Genomic DNA, 25,117 nt, shown 5'->3' on the forward strand with positions numbered 1-25,117 from the left:
TGAAAGATTGAGATCTCGGTGTTGTTGTAGGTGATCACACCTGCCTTCCTCGCTTCTTCCAGCACCTTTGCCTTTTCTGTATAGTAGTGGAAGCGGGCCAGGACTGACTGAGGGCTCCCGGCCTTTCCACCAGCCCTGTGCACCCGGTCGAATGTTAGTTCTGTAGTCATCTCTTCAGCGAACAGGAGGGTGATAATGTCTCTCACCACTCGAGTTAAGTCTCTCATCGTTTCTCCCTCCGCTGCAGGGTTCCCAAAAAATGTAAGATTGTTCCTCCTTTCCCTGTTTTAATAGTCATCCATCTGCCTGGCCCTCGCCTCGTCTCCCTTCTCCAGGGCCGCCAGCCACATACCCATTTGCACCTCCTGGGTTGCCGAGGTCGACTGGTTGGTCTCCACTTGCAGAAGCCTGTCCTCGACCCTGTCCACCCTGTGGTCCATTTTCTCAAATGTCTGCGTGATGTCTGATCGCATGTCCCTGATTTCCTGTAGGATAAAGGTGATGCCCCTTTCCATTGCTGTTGTGGACTGCATCGGGACTTCCGGCTGGGCCATGTTCCCAGTGTGGTTAGGGTCTTTGAAATCGCACCCGGTCTCCATATAACGATAATCCTGCAGGGCCTCCAGCCAGTTCATTCGGTCATCCGGTGTGCCCACTGTGGGGACCGCTGCAGTCTGGGGTGTTGGGGGTCTCCTCCAGGACCCGCTCAGCAGTGTCCAGAATGGGGTGTCTCGAGTGAGCCCGTAGGTGGGTGCAACCCCTCTGTGGGGAGGTTTCCTCCAGATGGGCACATGCCCCACTGGTTCCAGGAGGGGGCCACGCACCTGGGTCCCTCCCCGAGGTTGGTGATGTGTTCCTTATTGCCTGCAGGGGAGGGGGAAGAGTTTTTCGGGGGTTCCTCCTCTCGATTCTGTCGCTCCCTCTCCCCTCCTGGGTGGTAGTAGGCAGGCACACGCCCTGTGAGAGAGCCCAGGGGCCACCACCTACTGTAGTCTAGAGCCATTGACCACCGTCTCTCCCACTGTCTCCTCTGTAGCAGCGGGGCGGGAAAGCTCTTAGGTCCTTCGGGGGAGGGGGGCTGCACTCCTTCCACGGGGGCTGACGTGCCGAAGGTCCGGCCACGTTATGGAGGCCCATGGCCAGCTTGTGAGTTTTTCATTGGGCCCACTTGGGGAGGTGTCTATTTCGGGGTATGTCGTGGGGGGCCTCTGCTCCCAGTCCCACCCCAACACAGCCCGATCGCTCCCGCAGGTGCCGGAGGGTGCTTGGCCCCGGCCCCAGCGCTTTCAAGCCCTGGATGCCAGGTCTGGGGTTACGTGAGGTCTCCTGCCACTGGCCCGACTCCGCCGGACACGCTCTCCGATTCGGGGGGAAGGGCGGCAGCGAAAGCCTGCCTCCCACTCTGGTGTCTCTATCCCGCGTCCGTGTGCTTCACCCGCGAGGGCAGGAAGCGGGGCAGTGAATGAAGCCGAGCTCTCCGGCGAGGTTCTCCCGCTACGCTGGGTAACGCCTCCTCTGCTTGTGCCGCGGTCGCTGGATCTCCCTGCTGCTCTGCCTTCGTGGGCCACGAGGCCCGTACTCCATCCGCGTGGGGTCCTCGAGGATCGCTCTTTCGAGCGGGTGAGGCCCGTGGGGGTCACAAAGTCGAGCCGGCCTCGTGAGTCCGCCTGGTGGGCCTGGGAGGGGCTCAATCCCTTCAAACGGCCCAGCTTCGGCGGGATCATGGCATTCAGGCAGCCATTACCTGTGCGCCCCCTGGTGACCTCCATCCAAGCCACTTTTATTTTTAATGAATTTGGATCTGTTATCACAAAGGGCTTGGAAAGAAATTATCTTATCTCATTCCACTTGGGGACATGAAAGCTCCCAATATATTTGAAAAAGTTCATCAGAACTAAGTTGGGTAGAAGAGAATCCGTTTTATGCCAAATAGATGTTTTATAAATTAAACAATGTTGCCTGCATTTTAATGTATCAGAATCTATCAAAGAACCTCTACTTTAATGCTCTAGCCGCCGTCCTTCTCTTTTCAGCTCCATAAAATCATATGCAAACCAGTAATTGCATTCATACACCGTTGTTTTTTTCTGACTTTTTAAAACATATCTTAGAATCAAAAGGCACAAAGAGTTTATCAGGAAATTGAGATGCCGCTGCAATCATTTGAAGAGGAGAATATCTAGAATGAAACACCTCCAACTTCAAAGAGCAAAGGTTGTGATGTAAAGATTTTTTTTTTTTAAAGTAGTATGAGAGGTGGTAGGTTTAATCTTCCTACTCAGTTCACAGCAAAGCATACTTAAAACATAATCAGCCCATGAAAGAGGTAAATGAATAGGGTGGTCAAGATTTCAATTAAAATCAAATACAAAATCTATAAGATGTCCTCCTGTATGGGTAGAACTTGATGAATGTTCACAGAACTAGTAGACTGACAAACTCCTGAGCAATGACTGAATCATTGTTATCCAAGTACAAATAACAATCACCTAGAATAATATTTCTGGAAGCGAGTGATTGTAGCTCTTGACATAACAATTGAGATTGGATTAAGACTAAAGCAGGAGAAAAATTCTTAGTTTGAACTATTGAGCCCTTCGGTCTTCTAGAGCAAATACAGGCCACCTCTCCACTCCATTTACCAGTCATATTTTTACAAGCAAAGAAATCATGGAGTAAAATTTTATTTACAATTACTAGACTTTGTGAAAACCAGGTTTCAGGTATAGCCAACAAAAATGAGATTTTCATCACTTAAGAAATCTTGAATCGAGGGATTTGAGGTTGCATTCTTTAAAGCAGATCTAATAATTAAAATGTCTTTTATATCCTTTTCCGGATCACGATTGCCATTTGAATCAAACGTAGTGACTTGGAACTTACTGAAAGCAGGTAACTGGCCTAGTGAGATACTTGTTTTATACCAAGGCTTAATGGTGAATAACGCCTAGCTTAATATGCTCAAACAGGCTAAAATAGGCACTAGAGATTTTTTAAAAGCTCTTAAGAGTAGCCTTTTGTAAAGTGTGATTTGTATAGGCTGACTTAACCTCACCTACATCACATGAAATACAATCTTCCACCCACTGTTGGAGTCAGGGTGCAAGGTCAATGATGTCACCTCGGGTACCTGGCAAGTTGCCGTGAGAAATCCCTCCCTGGGCCAAACTGCTGCTGCCACCAGCGCTGCCCCAGGGAAGGGGGAAACTCCGCACCATATACAACCCCAAATCCAGCAACCAGGTGAATGAGAGAGCAGAATGCTGCTACTTGCATTTGGAAACTAGTCACATGAATTTTCATGTGAGTTGGCAGAAATGTGCACTACAAGATGGCAGACATTAGCAAAGCAGGGCATGTGCATGGTTTCTCCTACCCTTAGGGAAGCTAGAACATTAAATCCATTGCCACCTGCCACAATGCTCCCTTTCAAATGGCAATGAGTGAGCCAATGAGCCACAACCTCCTTTATCTTCTCTTAGAGTTCAGCTTCCCGGTGAGACCTGCAGTTTAACCCATCCATAGACAAGGTGGTTTCCTGGTGAATGGCATTTGACAGCTGCTGTCCTGGGCCTTACTGATAAGAACAAAGGAGGGCAATTCACCCTGTGACGGCCATGAAATCTTTGCCCAGAGCATAGTACACATGTCAATTGCTAGGTGGACTTTCCTAACCTGACAGTGGTCAAGTGACATGCCCACTACTTCCACGACATGGCTGCATAGGTGTGGTCCTGAAGTTTGGTGAAGTAGTGTTGACTCAGAATTTTCCAACAGTGATCATGTTTTGTGTAGGTTTGGGGCCTAGCAGTATTTTCTTATTACCGCCAAAATTAAAAGTAATTTAGCAATAATCACTCCTTGCATTCAGATTGGGTTTGGTATTATAGTAATATAATGGATATGCATTATTTCAGTAAACAGATATATTTAGTTGGTATACATTTTGTTGGTGGTATTTTTTTGTTGAGCATAATTCCTTTGTTTTATTTGTGGCCCCAATATCCAGAACCCCTTATTTTTGTTTAGATTGTTCGTGTGATCACTAGAGAGACCTCAGGCCTACATTTCAGAAACACCACATTTTCATATGGAGTGCCACCTAGGGCTGTTATCACTGATTTATCTAAAACAGCGAGCTAACATGTGGTATTATCACGAATTTATTTACATTAGTGAAACTATTTCCAGAGGCCTCTCTCTTTCTCTCTCTGCTGACTCATGTACGTCCAGCAGAGTATCAGATTGTGTTCCATTCAGAAGCCACACACACATATACGCTGAGTGGAACCGTGCACACAGCTATTTTACTGCCAAGTCTTATTTTTAGCTACCTTATTCTTTTTGTTGTTTTATCTGCATGAAAAATGACAAATGCACTGCCTAAGAATCTTCCCCAGATTACCAGTGCTATAATGGTAGATGCACTGAGAAAAGAGAAAAACAAAAACACACTACACGTCTGCTTTCATATATTTCTGTGTATTATAAGCAATTGCATTTCAACACCATCTTACCCCTTTTACAGAAATAAATGGAAATTGCACATCAGCAGAGATATTCACTTTACATTATCTCTAACAAAATGAAAAGAAATACGGCAAGAGAACATTCAATTTGGAACCTTACAGTATGTTAATTAAACACAGGAATTCCCTCTTCTACTCTGCCAGAATAGATTTCTCACACACACACCGCCCCCTCACTCTGCAAGATAATTACCAGCAAATTGTAGCTTGTTCAGCACGCAAAGTCTCCGGGCTGGTCGCTTTCTTGAAATGGCTCAGGGCTTCCTCTTAAAGCACCCCAGCGAGGACATGCAGTTCTGATCTGCAGTCTCTCAAGCCGGTGCTTATTGACTGGAATCTCCAGTCTGTGCAGTAGTGCACTGGGACCTGCTTCTCAATCAGGAAACTCCCCAGCCACTCCAGCCAAGTCTTCACCCAAGCTGTGCAAGATGTCCACTAACTCTCCTTCCCCGAGATTCTACAGGAAAGCTCTGTTACAACCCCTAGGGTGACGTGCACCCAATAAGATTCTATCATGTCATATTCCTCCTTCTCTAAACAATGGCTTACTTTTACAGTAAGCAACTGTATCACAACTGATTTCCTGCTTATTCGAGTTTTGTTTCCTGAGCAAGGACCGTGAAAAGCACAGAGAAAATAGAGAAAAATCTGGATGCACATTTAAAATGAGCCTGCCTTTTCTACCTCATTTTGCACTGAAGAACACATTATGATGTTATTTGATTATTATTAGTGATTAGTATTTGTTAGATGTATTAGTTCATTAATTATCTAATGTGTCTCCTGCAACAGAGGCATTTCAGGTGAGAAAAGAGAAAAATAAATGTGCTTTTAAATGAGAAAATGGTTTGTTTTTGACCTGTGTATTCTTTCTCCATTTACATGTTCATATTTTACACTGGCAACACATGGCTTGAAACAATTGCATCATAGCAATACCTTGATCCCATGCAGTGGCGCTGCACTCCAAAAAACACGCTAAATAATCCTACAATCAACAAGGCCAAGGATGCACCTGAATCCATGGTTTATTACACAGGAACATGGCAGTAGATATATTGCCAACATTACACCATGGTTGCCATTCAACAGACACAGGTTTTGTGTCTTTGAGATATTTTGTGACCCAAACGCCTCAGCAACGGTGAACTGGTGCATTGAGGGGGTAATAAGTTGTCTGTGAGGTGTGGGATCTACAGTCACAGATGATGGTTGCAAAGGGCTTGTAAAAATATGTGAATATCAAGAGTCTCTGGTAAAGTGGTGTGGGATAGTGGACCAAATGTACCATTGCCTGCAGCTGAGGGGTCGAGGATGCAATGTGACCCTTTGTTTTTGCCACGCATGCTGATGATGTCCTCTCATGTGGGTCCACAGGTAAGATATGGCCTAATTGGTATACACCTTCCATCGTAAGACATTTTTAGATATATGCATATATGTCAGTTGACAAAATAACCATGTTGCTTTTCCAATGCAAAATAACTCTGCAATCCAGCTTTTCTTGGGAGGCTTGAAATAGACCCTTACCTCTTTTCATTTTTGGTGTCTGCTTGGTGTGATTTGCAGTCTATGATATGTGGGCTCAGATGACTGGGGGGCTAGTGCTCTTAATGTGAATTACTAAAATATTGTGTTACCATTAGAATGCGTTTTCCAGGCCATTTTTGCAAATGACTGTAAATTGGCACACAGGAGGTGTTTGCAGTGTTTTCCCTGTGAGCAGTGCATGCACTTGACAATTCCTTGAGTTTGTCAATCCCTTCACTCCTATCTCTCTATCAGTGATATAGTTAAAGAAAGGGTGTCTTAGTTTCAATCCCAAATCTGTTAATGGAGCATGGTTGTTGTCATGTTCTTCATCATCGTCTGTTCTGAAGGAAATCGAAGGTGTGCAATTGTCAGGAATCAGGTCTTCTTCCTCCTTCATGGATTTCTCTCATTGTTTCTGAGCTGCCTCTTCTACCTCAGTTGGGGCAGGTCATCTGCCTCCTCCCCCTGCACTAACTTCTCTAGCCCCTGATTCATGTGCAAAAGTATTGCACGCATAGTTACATTTCTTCCCAAAGAAACAGATTCTTTTGAGGCAGTTGCCCTCGTTGTTTGAAGTGGAAAGGATCTGTAGTTGTTGATTGTAACAGTTCCATGTACTTTCTAGCCTTTTCCAAAACAAATAGCTGATAGTGTAGCAGGTGGAGAAGGCACAAAAGATGCATTACTCCCCCAACCCCTACCGCGTTTTGGGTATTTCAAAAGATTCAGACAGGTTAATTTACTTCTCCACTTCCCTTCAATAAATACACAAGGGGTTCTCAGTGCTGAAGCCTTATCTTACGCCTGGTAAAAACATGTCAGCCTTTGAATGCTTTGACCTTCTCCTATGTCTACTAAATGCAGATAGGGTTTCAGAGCTTTGGTATTGGTTTCCTAGTAAATGCAGGTGTGGTTCTCTGTGGTATGGGGTCTCACTACTTGACTATTTCTTATACCTAGTTAAAACACATTCAGTGATGAGTGCTTTTGACTTTGTCTATACCTATTAAATATGCATGGGGCTACCAGTGCTTTGGCCTTCCCCTACACCTAGTAAATGCACGTGGTGTTCACAGTGCTTTGGTAATCTCATCTGCTTACATAATGCAGACAGGGCTCTCAGTGCGCTAGCCTTCTCGTATGCCTACTGAATGCCTGTGGGGTTTTCAGTGCGTTGGCCTTCACCTATGCCTCGTAAATACACATAGGGTTCTGAGTGGTGTAACCTGCCCCTCCAACTACTAAATGAACATGGGGTTCTCAGTGCTGTAACCTTCTCCTCCACTTATTAAATAAAAATGGGGTGTTCAGTTTGTTGATAATTACCTATGCCTAGTAAATGTGCATGGCTTTCTTAGTGCTTTGGCCTTTTCTATAGACTATAAAATGAACAAAAGGTTTTCAGGGCCTAGTAAATTTACATGGGTTTTTTTTTCGGTGATGTGGGCTTCTCTGCCTGCAAGATTCACAGTGATTTCCCACTGCTTTGGCCATCCACTCTACCTAGTAAATGCATGTGGGGTTATCATTGTTCTGGCCTTCCCTAACACCTACTAAACTCAAATGTGTGCAATGGTTTGGTCATCGCCTACTCCAAGTAAATGCATGTGGGTTCACAGTGCTTAGGACTTATTTTTTGTGTATCACAAGGGGGGGTAGCCGCCCATCAATGTTAGAACATATTGCCAGTTCGGTATGTTTCTATTTTGAAGCAAGGTCATAGTGGGGTTATATAAGTCCCCAATGATCCATTCCTAAGAACTGATAATAGGAATGCTTAGGCAACAAGACTATTACAGAATTAATTGTACCCTTAGCAGTCTTGTTTATACATTTTTCATGAATTGTATTCCATGATGTTCAATTTACTGACAAAATTAGAGCATAAGTCTCAGATTTGTGCTAGATCAAATAATTTCAAGAAACTAGACAAAATAAATATGTTTTACACATTAGCATTGACAGTAAAATGTGGATAAAAAAGCAACTTCATTTCAAACAGTGCATACAAAAACAAAAAAACAAGCAACAACATAGTTTGAATGATTATGGTTTGCACAAATTAATGGTAAAGTAGCGTGGAGCATAGGGTTTGAAGAAACCAGTTGACTTTCTAGAGTCCAAAGATCCCCATATGCTATAGATTATTCTATGATCTGTTGGTGACCAATCCTTGGTCTACGTCAGGAAACAAAAACTTCCCAAGATTGAAAGTAGGACTGGCAAAGGAACAGCCTGGTCCTAGGATGTCTCGCCAGATATGGTGCCTTCTTCTGGGCCTCAGGATTGTGTCTCCCTACAGGGAGACACAATCCCCGATGGGGGCTGAAATGGGAATGGGGATGTACCAGGTCCGGGTCCCGAGAATGGGAATTTCCAGGCCCACCAAAGTTGCCATGGCCCGGTAATTCCCAATTCCTGTAACCCGGACACGGTACCCGGTATGGGGGTAGCCATGCCACTAAAAGCGGCACGGCTACCTCCATACTTGTAATGAGGCCCAATGCCTATGTTTTTACATGAGTAGCTTAGTATACTGAAAATAACTTCATTATAGAATGCTATTTATATCAATGCATTGCTTAATGCACTACGTACCTCATGATATTTATTCCAATGATCCTTGACATTTTTTTGTCCACATTATAAAAAGAATCCCTTGTACAGACTTTTCATGAAAAGTAAATGCACAGGTGATGTCATCAGTGATGTCATCAATGACATTTGTGATGCCACCTTTGATGTCCTGGGTGTTAGTCTTAGCAGTGCAGAATGGTGGCATGAGTTATGGTTGCTTAGCTCACCATAACTGGCGAATTTCAAGGATTTTTCGGTTTTACGTGGAACCAAACGTCCCTTTAACGTTTTTTCAATGAATTTCATAGGTTTTTAGTAGCGCAACTTAACCATAACGTTCCTTTAACTAAGTTCTTCTTTTCACTGAATACAGATATAGACAATATAAATTGGATAAATGTTTCCTAGGATTCCCTTACTTTACACACATATTACATAGAACATTCTGAACCCGGTACCTGAGCTAGTGGATCTGATGTTTGCTGACCATGCGTATGTTAGCGGACAGACTCGTTCAACATCAACACTATCCAAAAACTCAGGGACTATATTACATTGTTGTATCATGCAATAAAAACTCGTAACATGTTCAAAAAGCAGCACATAAATACATTACATTCAATAATAAATAAGAAGTGGAAACTGTATATGTAACACACCAACTTTCCAATTACATAGCATATGCAACATAATGCAATATACCAAAACAAAATAATTATGCCTCCAACAGAATTACCTCACACAAACTGCACAGCAAAAATCAGCCGCACACCGACGCAGCAGTAACACCAAAACTTAGCAAGAAACTAGTGAGTAGAATACATTTATTTTATATATTTATAAACTTTCTGTATTAGGTACAGTAAAAATAATATATATATTTCTTTGTACACAAAAATGTCTAGTACTTTGGAATGGCTGGAAGAAAATGTTCCTCGGGATGAAATAAGTGAAAACATTGATACTAATGGTAGACACTACACTTCTCTATATAAACCAATTATTACCCATTACTTGCATTATGTGTACTTACCATTTTTTTTTTTTTAACACACCATACAGACATTCAAAATAATACAAAAACAGACCTTAAAAAATAATCTGCAGCGAATGCAGCAAAAAATGAATCTATTAAAAGAATAGTGCACTCAGAAATATTCTTGTCCCAAGTGTTCGGACATTTGCTTCTAAGCATACGTTGATTGATCGTACAAACATTTCCTATGCACCTTACCATAATTTTCCTCTTTTTTACACATGCAAAATTAGGCACCAGGGCACGGCCATCTTGTGATAATCTTATCTGTTGCCGCATCGCCCAAGGTGGACTGCCCTGGCAGCACTAATTCATATGCCCCGCCCCTGAAGCTGACATCACCAAACCTAGTGATATTCTCCACCTATCTCCAGGACGTTACTATACAGCGTAGTAAAACGCACCCAATCATCACCTACGTGACACCGTTACTTGACGCAGAACCCGGAATATCAACACACATCTCACAACACAGCGCGTCCCAATTTTGAATATAAAACCATACTTTTAAAGGAAATAGCAAAACTGTACAATTTGTAAAGTACTTTTACTTCACAATAAACGCTCCGAGAACATCCGGCGATTGCCATATTCAAGCAAATAGGCCTTTGTTTTCTTCATTATCGATACACAAATGTTTATTGTTAGTCACGCGGTGTTCCTTTTGGGTATAAGAAGCGCATTGGATGCACTGTGAATCGCAAGGCTTTGGCATCAACTTGGCGCTAGGCCACCGTAAACGATGTCAAGTTGCTCCTTATCGCTGGTACAGCGTAAGGGCACATCGGCCCATGCCGATTGTCCCAAAAAAGCATCACTATGATCCACCCATTCACGTGTATCTGCAGCTGACGGTTAAAAAAAGTGAGTTGGTATCTGGAATCCATGACAATCGCAGAAAGCCAAGATGTAGCTGTTTAAAAAAAGATAACAGAAATGTGTCTCAGTAGCCGATCTTTATTACAGTTTATCATTTTAACCATTAATTTGGCTGCTACAACTATTGATAAACACGGACGTGAAACAATGGGAACTGAGACAAAACAAACGTGCGAAGTACTCTTCAATTTGCTTCAGAAGTTACTGCTGTGGAGTATGGTCAGCTCGAAATGGGTTGCAGAGGCTGACGCTGCAATCAGGGAGCAAGATAAGGCCAAGAAGAACACATAGACGGAATTTTAATTAAATATTAGCATTGAATTACACGTGTGTGGAACCTGGGGAACCACATCTTGATGTGGACTGCTCATGTACCCAGGACAAAACCAAGTACACACACAAGTTGTAATTGTGTGTCATTGCAATATGCCACACATAACAACCAAATACAATGTTACACACCAATAATGGTCAGCGAATGATTATTTGACTAGTACGTCTATAAAATCGTCGAAAGTAAAACGTAGATAATATTCAGCATTTCCATTCTATCGCTGTAACGCAGATATAACATGAAATTACATGTTCCTTTGTCAAATTTTTGAATGCTGAACATTATCATATTTGAAACTGTTACATCCCTCCCTTCATGCATTCCTTTTGAAATCCTCCCTTTGTTTCAAGGTCAAAAAACAATTGAACCTTATACCGTGTTCGATGCATGGTTTTGCTCAGCTAGGAAACAAAAATTCAACAGCGCTGACCTTCACTCAGAATGGGAGCCAATAGCCCTTCAGACCACAGTGGCATTACAAATATTTTTGAAAAACATATGAATTGTTTGCTACCATTCACCAATGAGGGTGACATTTCTATGGATTTATTTTGTTCCTCTGGAGAACTTTGCACTCTCCCAGTGACTCCCACTGTCAGGCCACACCACCTGTCTCCTCATCCCATCTCCTCTTCACACGTCAAATCACGTAAACATTTTTCAAAGGAGCAAGTCTTGAGCCCTGACAAAATGTGCTTGGAGGAGAATGTCCGAGCAAACCCTGCTGCAACCGCCTTCAGCCATGCTGCGGACCCTGACCCCAATGACCACAGTTATATATTTGAGGCCTATAATTTGCACACGTGCGTTTGAACTATCCCACTTTCGGTCACTAGCGAGATGAACGGTGTGGGCGTCTTGCCACCTTACAAATACAGACACATAGTAAATACGTAATAGTAATGCTTTCATGTTACAATGCAGATGGTACTAAAACAACTGCAAGGTAACTGCATTTACACAGGGTAAACTATCACTTGGTAAGAAAACCTTCACAACAGTAGGTATAATCTACCACGCAGGAGCCACAACCAATAGAGGTCACTACACTGCTTACATAAAAAACAAGTGGGGATGGGTCAAATATTATGAGAGAATGAGAAGGTCTGCGACCTACCTCAATAAAGCGTACCCTACTTCTTGCTCTTTCCACCTGCTGAGGACAAAAAACAAAACTATTGTCCCATATTGACCTAGGTACTAAACCAGAAAAAATAACCTTGGCATTTCGAAGTATTTGCATTAGTGCCTGAACCAAATGTTCCAAATCTGCCAACAAAGTACGGGCACTGACATACCCCAAATACAAAGCACCACAGTGCAAAACAACTACAATGTGCAATGTTTACCCTGCCCATATCTTCACAAACGTGTACAATTCCCTGCACATTAAAACCAGGCACAGTGCTCCACATCACCTCCACTCCTTTAACATCAAAATTGTTTGCCACATTCCTACATTTAGCATGCTACTCCAAACCATGCACAAACATATCTCCAACCACCAACACCCTGATTGTCTCCACCTCTACCATCTTCAGTACACACAGCCTCTTTCAACACAAACCACAACCTCACCATCTGATTGGCTGATACCTACAGTTCCCTTTCCATGATGCATTTGCTGAGAAACCCCGGATGTAGCACCCCTTACCCGTGGACACCCGTGGTATCCGTGGAGCACGTAACACTGGGGCAGTCCTTCTACCCTTTCAACTTCACTCTCTGCACCATTTCCTCATTGGCTACTGTTAAACAGTCACACAATCATCCATCAATCACATCCAAGAACTCTACATCTAACTCTATCATCACAAATCAGCACTTTAGATGTACTATTGATCACTCTCAGTACAATTTGGCTGTCTTTGCAACAGACCTACAGCAACAACTACTATAAAACTCCTCAAGATTTCTACTTGCAGATTCATGCACATCCACATGCATGAACACAGACTACAGATATGAATATTTTCTACACAGTACATGTACAGTTCTTCTAGGAATACATATAAACAGAGTAACTGCCACCTACCCTGTATAAACTGTAAAATTAATTTACTGTCATTTCTCCTATCTGCTATGATGAAGTGTCAATTGCAAACCTGTCTGCTGTCCAAATTTTTGTTTACTCACACAGCTATCTAAAAAAATGTTATTTCATATAAAAAGATGAGAGAAATAACAGTATAATTATGAAAAAGACTGTCCATTGTGTTATACAATTACACGCAGCCAGGATGAGTGCATGCATCTTCATTCAAGCACACACACAGACAATATCATTACAAAGGCTCCCAGCTCAAACAACACCACTGCCTCTATATGAAATCCTACTGCTTTCTTTCCCACATCTTCACAAATGCATACATTGCATGCTTTTCTGTACAATCTCTGCCATTTACCCTGTAAAAATAGCAAAAAATGCATATGATTATTTCTTCTATCTCTTAACATCCAATAACATAACATTAAACAAACAAGTGTGCTCTATATGTTTGCTATTATACTCATTTGTAAAACATATTCAACTAACAGATTCTAAATAAAATACACAGGATGTACATAGGCAAAGGAAAGTGCATATGCATACTGTGCTCAGTTGTAGGAAAACCCTACTACTACAAAAACAAAAAAAAACAATGTCTACATTAACAAAAGTGCTATAAACACACATATTCACTAACTTTATTCTTTTACAATTGAAGTGAAGACTACTCTCCTGAAAAGCAGCAGCGTCTGAAGTACGAACAATGACTTAGAAGAAACCTACTCTTTCCATACAAAAAAGTAAGTACAATACTAACATAATGTTCTAACTGTTACTCAAACACACTAGCATTTTAATATTGTAGAACAAAGAAGTGTATTAACCCTTTCCCATTAGATGTAGTATTAGTGCTTCCCCTTAACAGTTGAATACGTTATATTGTCATCTCAAGCCCAGTATAGTAACACAGAAATACAAGAATAACCTTCCCAACTTGATGTAGCTGCCCATTGCACAATCACACAACTCCACAATCATCCTTACCATCATGCACAAAGCACGCATACACTGCACAAAGGTCAAGCCCACACTTTCTTTTTTTCTCCAACACACCCCAAAGAATGCCTACTAAAAAGCAACTCTGTAGAAAGCAATGCAGAAGTAGAGCAAATCCAAATAAAAGTGTCCAAAATAAGCATCCTTCTATAGCAGATTTTGTACAAAAAATTCAAACAAAACAGCTAAGACAATCATTAAGCGAAACAAAACAAGCTTCCAGTACAGAAACTTTGCCTCCTCTTTCAAAATGTAAAACAAAACAGAAAGTGATTAACAAGACTTCAGCTACCACCACTGCTAATGCTGCGCCTATACAGGTGGCCTGCGCGCATGCTGTGAAGACAGGCTCCTGCAGAGCTCGTCCGTGCTCCTTCCATATGACAAGAATATCGCAGTAACGGGTCGGTAATCCAGGACCGGACGGGACAGAACGGAAGGGGAACCGCTTCCCGACACTCTCTCTGACTCCCTGCCCGAATCGGAGAAGCAAAGCCAGAAAATGGGAAGCCCAAACTCGAGCGCCCTGGGACCCGCAAGATGGCGGCGCCCATTGCGCGCCAAGACTAGAGCTGCGACCAAGAGCGACATACTCCAGGGCGAGACGCACGCTGGTGCCGAGCCACTGGGGCTAACTGATCTCGCTCCGGCTCTACCCTGGTGACTGCGTGGAAGTGCAGAGAAGTCTGGGATTCCACCCCCCGGACCTACAAAATGATCGAGGTGGAAGCGGAGAAAGCCGCCCCGAGCCGGGAAGAGTGCAGCAGGTGAGGAGGAGGGAGCGGACCCTGCCTGATAGACCCGTGGTTCCTCCATCGAAGGTCCCAGAAAAGGAGCGGACAATAAGCCCCTGGCAACGGAGGCCCGGGAAACACCAAACCCCGCAGGCAATCCAGCCCCTCCAAATCCTAAATAAGCTTCTGAGAGAACGCCATCTTGGATTCGAAACTTACGAGCCGAGAGCCGGCCCTAGGGAAGCTCCTTCCTAGACACAGTGACAGAGGGGGGCCGAGACCCTGAAACCAGAGGGCAGCCGGGGCCTACGCCCGGCCGCATCAACGGTCCGAACAGCGACAGCACCCCACCCGAACTGCTCTTGATCCGAGAGAGGGGTGTTCGCGAAACATCAGCCGAAAAGAGGGGGCCACTAGGACGATCCACACAGTGCGCGGAACCGAACCCGCAGCCCCCCCCCCCGAAAAATGTCTCCCCCCAAGGGCAAGCTGAAACTGGTCACCATGGATTCCTTCACAACAGTTAGACCCCAGAGACAGTTGCAACAAGACCCAGAACCTGTCGAGGAACTGCCCCAACAAGGAGAGGATTACAAACATGCGCAAGTCCTCCAAGCAATAGCGGCCCTCCGCACATCACTCGAAGGAAGACTGGAAGAGGTGAAATCGGACATTCAGCTTTGCGTCAAGACGCCTGCAACCTAACGGAAAGGGTCACAGTGGCAGAGACCACCCTCCAGGAAAACGTAGAGGACACCCGAGTCCTGAAGAGGACAGTCCAGGATCTGGAACAGAAAGTGATCAGGCTGGAGGCCCGCTCCGAGGAGGCCGAAGGGCGGGCCCGCCGAAACAATATCCGCATACTAGTGGTCCCTGAGGACTCGGAGGGCCCAGACCCGACAGACTTCATCGAAACGCTGTTGATACAGGAAATTGGACCGGGTAACCTCTCCCAAGGGTTCTCTGTGGAAAGGGCCCACAGATCCCTCCAGAAACGTCCTCCACCCGGATCCCATCCACGCCTAATTATAGCTAAGATCTTAAATTTCCGAGATCAAGAAACCATCTTGAGATACTCCAGAGAAGGAGGGGAGATAAAGAGGAATGATGCAACAATAGTTATATACCCCGATTATACCCCTGCAGTGCAACGAGCAAGGAACTCCTTTATCCCGATAAAAGCCCGCCTAAGGAATCTTAACTTAAAGTACATGCTGCTCTACCCATCACGCCTCAAGGTTCTCTATAATGGAAAAGCGATATTCCTAGAGACTCCGGCCGCGGCCAACATGTGGCTTGAACATAACAACCTGGCAGATGATGGAACAGGACCTTCAAAGTCGGACCGGGGCTGATTGGGAACCTGCCAGAAAAAGGAGGAAACGGGTTCTCCCCACATAACGACCGACCCCAACCAAGCACCATCCAATGCAAGCCTTCAGTAAAGTAAGCCATACAAGTAAGCTATATCGGACGAGAGCTCAAAGGACCAAACGAGTGAAGTTAGGCAACACACCCCACTGAAAACTGTGTGAGCAGCTTGCCCACACACAACCCGATCCGGAAGGCCAGGTGTGGCCTGGAAGGCTCGGGACCCCCTGAGCGTTGCAAGTTGGGAGCAAATGCTAGGGACTGTTCATCTTCTTTTGTTTGTTTTTCCCCATTCAAGTCAATGGGAGTTACTCAAGTTACTGAATCTCCTACGAGTGAAATGAGCGATGCTGGAGAAGGTGGACGGGAGGGAAGACGGTATGGACCAGAGGACGCCGTGGAAGTCACTGGTAGGTGCCGGACTGATTCATTGACAACTCGATTGATTCGACATGGCATCTAATACTAAAATAAAGATAATGACTTGGAATGTGGGGGGCCTGGGAACCTACTTACGCCGGAATAGAATCAGGTCTTACTTGAACAGGAAAAGAGTGCAGATAGCGCTGCTGCAGGAGACGCACTGCACGGCGGACTCCCTGGCTAGACTGGGAGAACACTGGGGGGGACAGGGCGTGGGCACTACCTACTCTAAATACGCAAGGGGTGTGTACACTTGGATCCATCCCCAACTCCCTTTCCACCTAACCAGGTCTGAGACAGACCCTGAGGGCAGGTTTGTAATTCTCTGGTGCCGCTTGGAACAGGAGGAAATATGCATAGTGAACTCTTACCTCCCCAATACTAACATTCCAGCACACTTGAACTCCATGTATGCTAAAATCGCACCTTACAGACATGGTATTTTCTTATGGGGGGGGGACTTTAATTGTGTCCATGATGCGAACCTCGACAGGTCCCAGCCCCAACCGAAAGGGCCCTCAGCGGCAACCACAGCCTTGTCCTTATTGTCAGATAGGTTGAACCTGGCTGACGTCTGGAGAGAGCGCCATCCTGATTCTCGGGGGTACTCATACTTCTCTTCCCCTCATGATCTTCACACGAGGTTAGACTACATTTTCATAGACAAAGAACACCTGTCACAAATAGAAGAAGCGCAATATTTGGGAAGGACCATATCAGACCACTCACTGCTCTTAATAGATTGGAATCAAACCGGCCCCAGACTCCCTATCCCTATGTGGAGAATGCCGATAGACGCCTTAAGTGATCCGGTGTTCAGGGAAGAACTCCATGAATTTATAGATAGTTTTATTGAGAGGAATACGGGAAGCGTTGCCCGCTTGAGCACGATGTGGGATGCTCTCAACGTAGTGGCGAGGGGGGAAATCATCGCGAAAGCAGGGGGCATCAGGAAACAATTGAGGGGTGAATTAGATCAGTCGGAGCGACAGATTGAACAGCTCGAATCCACCCCGGTGAATACTCACCAAAGAGAAGATAACCTTAAGGAACTTAGAGTTAAATGTGCCCAGGCTTGGGAAAGACTAGCCAAGTTTGATTATGCCACCAAAACAAACAGAACGCACAGGGAAGCCGATAAACCTAGCAGAATGCTGGCCTGGTTGTGTAGGAAAGAACACCCCAAGCACACGATTACCATGATACAGACTGAAGAAGTTAAGGTAGTACAGACACAGCAAGATATAAACTAAACCTTTAAGGGCTTCTACGAACACCTTTATTCTCACAGGGATCAGGTTCCCCGAGACCAAATCATAGACACCCTGGAGGAAATAGGGCTCCCCAAATTGACCCCTGAACAGGCTGAAGCCCTTGACGCAGATATCACAGCGGAGGATATAGCAGAGGCAATCAAGTCACTTACCAATACTAAGACCCCCGGGAGTGACAGACTGCCCACTGAGTTTTATAAGGCATATGAGACCTCCCTAACACCCTTGTTACATGAGGTCTTCCAGGAGGCACATGAGAGAGGGATACTTCGTGACAGCATGAGGGAAACCTTGTTAATTCCAATCATTAAGCCAAATAAGCCCCCCGACAAATGTGACTCCTACCGCCCAATAGCCATGCTTAACTGCGATGTGAAAATATTGACCACGGTATTAGCAGACAGACTGGCTAAAATTATAGGGGACGTGGTACACGAGGATCAGTGTGGCTTCATACCAAGCCGGAACACTACCATGAACCTACGTAGAGTACAACAGGTTATTGCCCAGACAGAGGCCAATACGGAGACATATGCGCTGCTGTCCCTAGATGCTATTAAGGCGTTCGATTCTATATTTTTGGAGTGGCTAGTGGAGGTTCTTCTGAGTTTCGGCTTTGGCCCAGGGTTCATTAGATGGATCAAGATACTTTATAACAGACCTACGGCCAGAGTAAAAACAGGGAAACACATATCTGAACCCTGGGACATACGCAGGGGCACTAGGCAGGGATGCCCGCTCTCCCCCATGCTTTATGTACTGGGACTGGAGCCCATTGCCATATACTTCCGAAAACAATTCTTTGATGCCGGGATACGGCTGGGGGGTATTGACCATATTATTTCTCTTTACGCAGACAACGTACTATTGTACGTCAGAGACCCACAAAATAACGTGCCCACGATGTTAGACGTCCTAGACAACTTTGCAAGATTCTCTGGTATGCAATTTAGCAGGGCAAAGTCCTGCCTCTTCCCTCTGGCAGGCCTCAAGGGGAAAGACATAGCAGAACTTCCTGCGGTAGGAATACACTGGGAGCTGACCTCATTTAAGTACTTAGGTATACACATAATGCATACCCCTACATTAATGCATGAACACAATACGAAGACTGCGATCCCAGCCTTGAGAAAATCCATGCAATTTTGGGCGAAACTTCCCCTATCCATGATGGGAAGAGCTGCCATAATTAAAATGATTGTCCTTCCCAGATTCTTGTACAGGTTCCAGAACATACATTTTTACATTAATGCACCTTTTTTCCGCCTCCTAGAAAGGATAACCCGGGACTTCTTGTGGGGATCAGGGAGACGCAAAATAGCATTATCCACCCTGATGCTACCGTACACTCAAGGGGGAATCCAACTCCCGAACTTCGAAAAGTACTACCTTGCAGCACAGCTTAGTTTTGTCACTAAACGGCTAGCAGATGAAGCTACATCTGAGACCCCCCTCCTGCAGACCCTAGTATCCCCGTTGCATATGAAAGAACTCATCTGGGCCCCCTCCCACCTAATGCGAAATGCCCCTTCCATGGCTATCCTGGGGCAAAAAGTATGGCGCAGGGCAGTAACCCTCGCCTGCTCTAAGCCCCACTACTCCCCGGACATACCACTAGTCTCGGACCTATGTGGCTCCGTCGCAGATTTGCACCACCTCAGACACTGGGAAAGGAACGGGATATACTCATGGGGGGACCTGTTTGCGGATGGGGCCTTTAAAGACTTTGAAACACTTCAGGAGGTAGATGGAGTCCATACGGGCCAGTTCCTGTGGTATCAGAAGATGAGAACCACAGCAAGAACCAAATGGTCGTCATGGCTGGAAGAACCGGAACCAAACCCCCTGATTACACTACTTTATGCTCTGGGCGAGGGCTGGAAGCCGGTGTCCCAGATCTATGCCCGCCTGAGCGACGTCCCCAACCCACGGGGCCCTGCTTTGAGAGACAAATGGGAAGCAGACATGGGCCGGGAACTGTCAGATGGAGAATGGGAAAGGGCCTTGACATTCCCCAAGTCTGTCTCCAGGAACCACAGATTCAGACAAATACAACTCAACCTGCTACACCGAACATATCTAACCCCGTCCAGGCTGGCAAAAATCAATAATACGTTGCCCTCTAACTGCACATGGTGTGGACAGAGCAATGCGGACTTGATCCACGTGTTCTGGTAGTGCATTAGGACACAATCCCTGTGGACCGCCATACAGCAGACAAGCAACAATCTCGGGGTGACTAGATACAAATGGACCCCGGAGGAATGCCTGCTCGGCACATACACCAGACCGGCCAAACTCAAGCATCTCACCACATTAATGGACATTATGTGTATACTGGCAAAGAGGACCATGGCAATGTCTTGGAAGAAAACACCTGGGCCCCAACAGAAAAGCTGGCACTCTGAAATGAAACTCTGGATACGAGCAGAAACAATGGCTTGGGAGGACAGTGTGGCCAGATCCACAGATGACTCTAGTATGACCCTTGAGGCCTGGAAAGAACTCACAGACTCCCTGTTTTACCCCTCAGATGACAAGCCCCCATGAACTGGTATGAACCCACTGAACCAGAACCATGAACTGAATTGACAAGACCTGTGACCACCACACTATCACCCCACAGGGCTTTCACATGCATGGGCCCCCTCCTTTTTCCTCCCCTCCAGACCACCAGGATCCCCCCCCTGCTCCACCAAGCAACTTCACCTTAATAGCAAACACTGGGAGATAGTTGAATGTTGTAATGTTAATGTGTTAAATGTTAAAAGTTTTATTCTGAAATGCTCAGTATCCTAGAAATGCGGACACGCCTGGTGTCCTGTAAATGTACTAAATAACAAATGCCAATAAACAAATTTGAAAATAAATGCTGCGCCTATACATCTTGATATAGTAGCAAGTAACCATACCAAAAAAAATATGTTACAAAAAATGTTCCGCCACAGAGTCCTTCAGACCCTGATAAAAACAGGAGAGAAATCATGGACAACCCTTAAAACCTACCGTAGAAAAGTAATCCTAAAAGCTCTCATAGACAGTACAATCCTTCTCAAAAGGTAATTATTTATTTTGTTTTTAAACAGAATGAAACCACTAACAAAACAAACTACTAAATTATAAAAAAGACTTCTCAATAAACGAAATATCAACAAAATTAGCTTCTTAAACATCTGTGGAGGTGAATGGAGTCACACCACGAGCACAGAACCTTATTTTAATGAAGAAGCATATAAACAAAGGAAAACATTCCCAATTGCCATACATAGAAGTGGATGGTATGAAAAACTTAATAACACCATTATGGAACAAGAAACTCTGCTCACAAAAGTATCCCCAGAAAACTCAGTATCACCTCTCCATTCTACTGAACTAAAACGTCCAGTCTACAAATGGCTGTGGACATCAATGTGTAACATTGCCAAAAAATCTTTCAAATCTTTATGCCACTTCCTCAATCAGTATGTAAAAAGCAAAGACAAATTCAAAATGAAACTACTACAAAAGATGGATGCTTGTCCAGTGCGCAAATACACAGGACTACAAGGACATTCATTAGCCTGCATTTCAGGACCTATTTGCAAAAGCACCTTCCATCATATCAAAATGATATGAACACATAATTCAACTATAAGAAATCAGGCCCATAAACTCTACTATGCTAAAAGTCCTGTTTTAGCACTAGTCAATTTAAATAACAATCTTCTATATGGTACAGTCAAACAACTACTCGAAGAAATAGAGCATATCCAGAGAAAATATTTTGGACGTGAAAGCCACTTACAAAATGCAATAGCTTTACAACAAACTAGCAACTACTGTACAAATAGCAACCTTCTATTAAACATATACAAAAAAGAAATACTAAAGTTTAAAAGTACCTCCGCTGAAGTACCAAACCATGTGTGTGTGTTGCCGCAGGACTTTTTATAAAAGTAGCACAAAAACTGTACACATAATGTACAAAATAAAAGACAATGAAGATTCCAAATGGTTCCAATTAGCTGTCTACGTTATAGCAGAAAACAAATACAACATTACTGACCCCTTAATACTTTGCAATTACTGCACTGCAGAACTTGACAACAACTAACTTAATATGAGAGCATCATAATTCAAACAGTGCACCCATTTCAAGCAATAATACGCCTTCAACCAAAAACAGCAAAATTACCTTCCTCTGAATTAGTGAAAGGCATTTGTGGCAAAGTAGTTTATTTACCATTAGATCTCAAAGAAAATGTACACACTCATACACCACAATCCAAAATATTTACTTCCAAAGGTATCTTATAACACAGTCCTATGACAAACTCTACAATCTTAACTGCATAGCGTAGCCAAAACTTCACATACAAACTCTATAAATGAAACAGTACACAAACTTTTGGGTTGTGGATATTTGATGGGTGTTTGATTCTATGGGTGTGTTATGCTGTGGTGGTTGTGGCCAGGGCCTAGAGTCTTAGGTGGATGGCTATGGCCTATGGCCTTCGGCCATGCACCCAAGACTCTAGGCCCTGGCCACAACCACTGCACCACCTATGCTACCAAACATTTTGACTGTTTTATGTAGGCTGCTTATAGGAGATATTAATTACAATCAATCCTCTACTAACAACCCAAAACCAACATCATACTAAAGTAAAATAGCTAGTAATGCATTTATTATGTCCGTGGACAGCCGTGATAACTGCGGGCATGGTGAATACATCAGGGGCACCTGCCACCTAAACAAATACAGTATGTGACCCATCTCTTGCTCCCCAACCCTCCACAAGCACTTCTGCAAACCAACACACTTCCCAAAATTACATTTTGCCTCTGTTCACCGCCGGGCTGTCGCTGGATCCAAGATGGCGGGTGCATCGAAACAATGTGACACACCTCACGCCTCACTCCAGCCAATCAGCGGACATGTTGTGTGTCCGTGGACATGATGCAAGCCGATTAGCCAATCAGTGTCCTGTCCACGGAGCGGACATAGATATCACTAATTTTTTTGCCTCACGTTTTGGCCATTTAAAAAAAAAAAACTACTGGACAGATTTACACCAAAACAGCAAAAGCATGCTTTCGGGACTAAACTGCCGCTCCTGCTTCAAATCTGGTGGAAATCCGTCCAGCGGTTTGAGCTGTAGGCATGAGCAAAGTTTTTTCCCCATTATGTCTATGGGAAAAAATACATTTTGGGACACCCCCTATAACTTGGCCCCCCTGGACCAACCTCACCACAATTTGCAAAAAAATTCAGAGTGGGCCATATGCTTTTTTTCAAAGTTTGCTGAGGATTCGTCCAGGGGGAGTGAAATTATAAACTGCCCAAAAAGTGCTCTTGCTATGGGATTAGCAATATAACCATAACTACACAGCCACTACCGTGGGTTGTGTAATATACAAAACAAAGTCGTGTTTGTGGGTTTGTATATGGCGTTGTTCTTGGGGATGTAAATACCCATGAACAGTGAGGTCTGGCTTAATGAAGTTTGCATGGAATATTTTTTATTTCATTGCCAAATTAATGCAACTATTTCTAGCTCGATAGGTCATCCAGTTCCCGAGATAATTATTATTCTGTTTTTTCTGCATTATGGTTTGTGGTATTTCGCGTGCCATATACAGTTCATTTGTAAAAAGTACTCATCATCGCGCTGTCTCTGCTAAACTGGTCTTGCTTTTTTTTCAATTTATTTAGAAGAGAGTCAGTGTGTCTTTCTTTTCATTGATTTGTTTTGCAATTGACTGGATACATGTTAATTTCACTAATCAATTGAACACCACATTTTTATTTACCTCCGATTTAAATTCTCACATGAATATCATATTTGTATGCTTACTCTGATTATTTACAGTGTGTGTTTAGCAGCATAAATGCGGTCACTGGTAACAACATTGCAAATAATCAGATTAAGCATACAAATATGATATTCATGTGAGAATTTAAATCAGAGATAAATGAACAATTAATTAGTGAAATGAACATGTGTTCATAATTAGTGTTCATATTTTCTGTTTTCACTTTAATAATAACCAACATTCAATCGTATTTATTAATAATGAGTATGAATCATTTCAATATAGATAACCTATCCATCTTGATAATGACAATCTGCCATCATCAGAGGCTTTCATGTATTGGTTTAGGGCTGGCTAATGTGCTTGTCCTGCAGGTATGTTTATCTCTGTGGAAGCAATTTATGAATGTAGATATGTTTATATGCAAATTGGTGTTAAGCCTCGCAAAAAAGAGCTGTTTTGAAGGACATAAGGGGATATTAATTACCAAGACATGTGTGATTTTATAAATCAAACCGTTGACATCTTTGGCATTTCTTTTTTCCTTTCTAAATGGTTTAGATTGCTAGTCGGGACCTCCCAAAGGTGTTCCTATTCAGTCCTTAAATAATCTGAACCGCATTAAAATAAAACAATACAGAGATATGGGTGGTTGTCAATATCTAAAACATTGCATTACAAATAGTGTATGTCCCTACCCACTGCCTATCCCATGCGAGTCCAACTTTCTTTTGATTTCCAACCCTCATCTCTCGTTAGGATGCAAACATTCCCATGCAGAAACTAGGTTCTCGGTTAAACTTCTTTTATGGCACCCTTTTAAGTGCAGGAAAGACACCATCATTAAAGCAAGAGAGTCTTTGGAATGTGAACTTTTTTTCTGTATTCAACAAGTAGACAAACTGAAAATAGTGTTCTAATCCCGCCTCTTCCTCTTCCTCTTCCGCTTTCTCATTTCCCCCTCCAATTTAATGTGCATAGAAGCAGAGAGAGGACATGACATCTCCCCCAGCCTAAATGAAAACATATTAAAAAAAACATATAACATTAACCCATTTTGTTATGTTATGTTACTTGGCATTTATATAGCGCCTTATGTATCATTGGTATGACCTCAAAGCACTGGTAGGTTGAACGCCCTCGGGAACCGCAGTTCAAGTCAGTAGAAAGAGAGAGAGAGTGTCGTATGGTGCATGGGCGCACCAGATATGTGTGCAGCTGGTGTGGTTGTTGCATGATAGCTGCTTCTTAGAGGTAGGTGTGGTGCTGAGGAAATCCGTTGGATGTGTTCAGTCCGGAGGGTGGACACACAGACTGAGTTCTGGCTGCGTTAGGCCTGTGGAGACGCCTAAGCTAGCCGGTGTGTACTCAGCTAGCTGTGTTTTATTAGGATGATGAGGTGTTCGTGGGGTCATGTTAGTATGAGAACAGCTAGACCGAATGTGTCATAGCTGTGTTCTAGTTGAATGATGGTGTATTGGAGAGAGTAAGCGTAGTAGTGTGATATGGTGGTAATCAGTAAAGTGCCTGCAACCAAGCACGAGAGCAGGACATATTGGCATATGTATATAAAGCGACAGGAAGG

Source organism: Ambystoma mexicanum, chromosome 4q (assembly GCF_040938575.1).
Source record: "Ambystoma mexicanum isolate Mex_15411 chromosome 4q, UKY_AmexF1_1, whole genome shotgun sequence".
Classification (NCBI taxonomy): Eukaryota; Metazoa; Chordata; class Amphibia; order Caudata; family Ambystomatidae; genus Ambystoma; species Ambystoma mexicanum.